This window comes from Canis lupus, chromosome 16 (assembly GCF_011100685.1).
Source record: "Canis lupus familiaris isolate Mischka breed German Shepherd chromosome 16, alternate assembly UU_Cfam_GSD_1.0, whole genome shotgun sequence".
In the NCBI taxonomy this organism is placed as follows: Eukaryota; Metazoa; Chordata; class Mammalia; order Carnivora; family Canidae; genus Canis; species Canis lupus.
In genome coordinates this window covers 13,123,837-13,129,470 of record NC_049237.1, presented here as the reverse complement: position 1 = coordinate 13,129,470, position 5,634 = coordinate 13,123,837, and positions in this window count along the sequence as shown.

Below are 5,634 nucleotides of genomic sequence, written 5' to 3'. Positions count from 1 at the left end.
CTGCCCAGGGCCTGTGAGGGGTGGCTGATTATATGCCCAGGAGTTGGGGGAGGTAAGCTAAAGGCAGATTCCACTGGGATTTTCATAGGCTAAGGAGAACCTCCAAGATACTGGAGGACTTGCCATTGTCAAGTTAAAGACTCATTTTCCCTCTAGCAAGACATTAACGTGAAGACAACTGGAAACTTCCTGAAGAATGTCAGACATATCCCACTCTGGGTGGGGGTTGTTTGTGGGATATCGCTGTGGTTTTGTCCTCAGCTAGCCCTGCTCCCTCGTCAAAATGACTGATAGAAGGAGTACCTCAGGGGAAAAGAAAGGGAGAATTTGATCGGAAGGGGATGGAGGGTGCTTCATGGTCGTTCTGGATTAGAAAAAAGTGGTATTTGTGTGAGATTGGGAAGGTCGAAGCGGAGCAGGAGATTTTTCATCTCTAGTAAAGTCATTGTGATCAGACGTGGTGGGGACAGCTGCAGAGGAGCCCTTAGGTTCCAGCTCATTCTTGCTTCCTCTACTACACATCCTGTTCTTCTTCCTGACTGTTGGTCCCACTGATCAACACCAGCACCTGACCCACCACCAGATGCTCAGCCGCAGCCCACTGAAGTGGCAACGACACAGAGGCATCGCTCACCTTAGGCTTCCCTACTTGCTTGCCTTCCTTCTCACTCCCACCTGGGGGGGGGGGTGTATGTTTGAACTTTTCACGTTACTGGTTGGTGACTATGTATTTGATCTTTTAACTGCTTTCCTGGTCCCCACTTTCCCTATCCTTCCACAGTTACGGGAGGTGTAATTTTTATAACTGAGCCCTATCCCACATTTCCTGGAGGCCTTACTGCCATAATTAAACACTGACTGTTACTTGGTTTTAAAAAAGCTAGTATTTTATTTTATTTTATTTTATTTTATTTTATTTATTTTATTTTTTAAATAATAAATTTATTTTTTATTGGTGTTCAATTTGCCAACATACAGAATAACACCCAGTGTTCCTCCTGTCAAGTGCCTCCCTCAGTGCCCGTCACCCATTCACCCCCACCCCCACCCCTAGTTCGTTTCCCAGAGTTAGGAGTCTTCATGTTCTGTCTCCCTTTCTGATATTTCCTACCCATTTCTTCTCCCTTCCCTTCTATTCCCTTTCACTATTATTATATGGTCTCATTAATTTGGGGAATATAAATAATAGTATTTTATTTTAAAATATGCTCTTTTCTTAATTCCTCATTCTACTTCTTTATGAGTGTTCAGAAATGCAACAGATTTCTATACGTTGGTTTTGTATCTTGTGACCTTACTGAATTCGTTTATCAGTTCTACCATACGATCCAGTAATCATTACTTAGCCAAAGAATATGAAAACACTAGTTCACAAGGAAAGGGAAATATGCACCTTATGTTGATTACAGCATTGTTTAGAATCACCAAATTATGAAGCAACCCAAGTATCCATCAGTAGATGATAAAGAAGATGTGGTATGTATACATCATGAAAAAGTATCCGGCCATCAAAAAGAATGACATTTTGCCATTTGCAACAACATGGATAAGTCTAGAGAACATAATGCTAAGCTATAGATGTTGGGCTGGTGAGACTGGGGACCTCAGAACGGCTGACCCCAGGCCAGCAACCTCCCAATAACGCTGCCTTGCTGCCCTACCCTAACTTAGCTTACAAAGACCCTTAACCCTTGCCCTAACTGGAATGCTGCCCTGCCCCCATCTTCCCGCCAAAAACTCTTTATAGATCCCCCTGCGGTTTGCCTGGATGCAACTTTCCCAGCCTGTGACTTCCCCACTCTCTCCCTCCCCTGCTGGCCAGCCAGTGGAACCGCGCCCCAGAGCCCGTCCCATTAAAAGCCTGTTTCCGGGATCCCTGGGTGGCTCAGCAGTTTAGCGCCTGACTTTGGCCCAGGGCGGGATCCTGGAGACCTGGGATTGACTCTCACATTGGGCTCCCTGCGTGGAGCCTGCTTCTCCCTCTGACTATGTCTCTGCCTCTCTCTCTCTCTCTGTCTCTCTCTCTCTCTCTCTGTCTCTCATGAATAAATAAAATAAGAATCTTAAAACAAATGGCGCTGCTGGAGGAAGGAAGGTCGGTGAGAAGATCAGGTTAACTGTGAGGAGGCACCTGACATAAGGGGGTGCCATGGAAATGGGGTCCATGGGAGCCAGACTGGGGAGGGATGTCTGAGCAGAAAAACCAGACAAGAGATTCATCCTATGTTGCATGAAGCCCCGAGATACATAGCGATGTGGATGGAAGTGTTACTAAGAGAAATAGAAACTATTTTTGAGAAGAGTGAGAGTAAAAAGTACATTTTTACATATGTTGAACTTGAGAAACCAGCCATTTCTGCCCCTCCGGTAAGAACTGGGTTGGGGATCAACATTTTCCATTGATGAGAGTATGCACGATGGCAATTCAGGAAATCCGTCCATCACTACATTTCAAATATTAGACAAGTCCTGCATTTCCTGAAGTACTGCTTTGATCTGCTGCCCGCCTCTGCACCCTTGGTGATACCCACGGCTTGGAGGGTGAGATGCCTGCATGTACCTTAAAAGTCTGCTTATGGTCTGATCAATCTCTGTCTTAAGCTCTATCTGCCATTACATGCCTCGCTCAGTCTGTTTTGATGAAATCTGACACACCCCGGCACAGTCTTTGAGATTTTCTGCATGTTGTTTGACTTGCTTAAGATGTTCTTGTCCATAAAATGACATATTCCTTTTGCTTATGTTCATGCTGCATTGATATGGATATGTTGTTCATTGATGTCAGACTGCAGCCTCTTTTAATAATTCTAAAAGAGATCTGAAAGATATGATGAAAATCACTTAAGTATAAAATAGGTTAATTTGCCTTTTCAAAGAAGATTTTAAGACTTCCCTTGTAAGGCACAAGTCATGCTAGATTGTGGCAGTGAGTCTACACGTACATACAAACCCCAGAGGTAGATAGATTGCTGGGTAGAATTTACTCTTGTCCTCTGTTTATAGCTATCTTTATGAGATGGTGTCTTTTCAGGCAGCCAACATCTTTCATGTGATTGATGTGACCGGGAAAATGGAAGTCATGGTTTATTAATCGTGGTTGGGAGAGAACTAAGTAAAACTTAACCAAACAAAGGAAAGTCAATACACTTGAAGTCGGGCAAGCCAGACATACTCATCTGTTTTCAGTTAATTGATAATTTGATCACCCAAGCAAATTATGGAGGAAATGAGGCATTCTCTAGGTTAGACAATAATACAAAGACTGGTTGAGATGCTTCTCTTAGAAGGTCCCGTTCAATTGGAATCACGGTGTGTGAGATCTCAAAGCAACCTCAACAACCAGCTGAGGCAGCCTGTTGATTACTGGGAGCTCACACACACAGCCGAGACAGGCTGCCCCAAGCTCAAGCCACTGTTGTATCCGCAATCTAAAGAGATTAAGGGTTTTCCCAGGTTGATGGTTAGTGATGAAAATGGAACTTTTCGATAATTTCTTCTCACTCTTCTAATTTAAAACAACAACAACAACAACAAACTCCCTGGATTCTATTCAGTATCGGTGGCATAGAAGTGTTCACGAATGTAAAGTGTATATAGGAATATGTTCACAGCATGGACACAAGATGCAAACATTACCTCATAAAACTTACCTATGAAAATGCTGTATTTTTGCACATTGATGAGGTACACTAGAATGATCAAACCCCTTTTGCAAAATATCAATTGGAATTTATACGATCTGCTAATTAGTTTATAAACTATTTTAAAATCAAATCTCCTACGTCCAGGCCTATGGGTTGGAGTTCGGAACCAGGTGGTATGCTCAGTTATATACTGCTAAGTTAAGAGGTGAATTCCTGAAGGGTAGTTTTAAGGGGTGTATCTCATTGCTTTTCATCAAACATTGATTACTGAGGTATCATCACATAAAATGGACAGATCTAACATGAATTATAAAGTCGATGCACTCGCATAGCCGTCACTCAGACCAACATAGAGAAAGTTCGTAGCACCACAAACTCTTCCCTAGACCTCTCCCATCATTACTTTCCTCCCCAAGGGAATCCCCATTCTGATTTCAAGCACAGTAGAGGATTTTTCCAGGTTCCACATTCATTTACATGGCTATCATAAACAAACCTGCTGTGAGTGTATATACACGTCCTTGGAGTACAGTACTGAGAGGAAAATGGCTTCATCATGGTTGAGAGCTAGTAGTTGACAGCCTGTAACTAAAGTCAGTTTCCCAAGACATTTCGCCAATGCAGATTCCCAAGAGCAATGCACAAGGTGCTTTGTTGCTTCAAACCCTCACTCACACTTGTTCTTATCACACGCATGTGTTTCATATTAGTGTCCTCCTGAGCCAATGGTGGTATTCATTGTGGTTTTAATTTGTGTTTCCTTGATGATTAATGATATTGGACATGGATAACCACGTAAGTATATTCCTTTGTGAAGTACCTGTTCATATCTTCTGTCCATTTGTCTGTTAGATGGTCTTTGTGAAGGTTCTTTCTATATTCTAGATAAGCATATGCACGTATGTAATATATACCAATATAGATAGTATTTATACATATAAAATATGTGTATTCCTTCACACATTCCAACTCTCATAATGGTGTCTTTTGATGAACCTAGAGGGTCATGATTTTAATGAAGCCCAGTAGGTGATTCCCATTTTATGGTTAGTAATTTTTGTGTTCTGTTTAAAATCCTCACAAGTCCCACAGACATTGTTGTGTGTTTTATTTTAAAACTGTAATGTCAGGAGATCCTTGGGTGGCTCAGTGGTTTGGTGCCTGCCTTCGGCCCAGGGCGTGATCCTGAAGTCCCGGGATCGAGCCCCACGTCAGGCTCCCTATGTGGAGCCTGCTTCTCCTTCTGCCCTCCCCCTCTGTGTCTCTCATGAATAAAAAAAATAAAATCTTTAAAAAAAAAAAAGAAAACTATAATGTCTTACCTTAAAGTTTTAAAATTAGAATTCATCTGGAGTAGTCTTTGGATTATGATGCAAACTAGGGGTCAAGGTCAGCCCCCCACCGTAAATATTCAACTCATCTTGCACCATTTTTTGATAAGAAGCCCTCCCTCAAGGGCCCCCCAGACCATAAGACAGGTGGTCATATATGTGTGGATGTATTTCTGAATCTCCTATTCTGTTCCAGTTCTGTTTTACTCAAATTTTGCCCTAATGCCATACTGTATTATCACTGTAGTTGGAAAATCCTCCAACTTTGTCTTCAAGAGTGAGTTAGTCATTCCTGACTCTGTCTTCCCATATACATTTTATCTATTTTTATTTTTTATTTTTAAAGATTTTATTTTATTTTTTTAAGTAAACTCTATACCCAACGTGTGGCTCAAACTCACAGCCCAGAGATCAAGAGTCACATGCTCTACGGAATGAGTCAGCCAGGTGTCCCTCCATAGAAATTTTAAAATCAGCTTATTGTAGGACACTTAGGATTTTTATAGGGATTACATAGAATCTAAAGAACATTACAAGGAAACTGGTATTTTAAGATACTGAATTCTCTTACCTATTCCTCCATTTATTTAGATCTTAAAATTTTTTGTCTTTTGCTTTAACTTTATTTTGCTTTTTTTAAATGAAGTTGATTTTTTGAT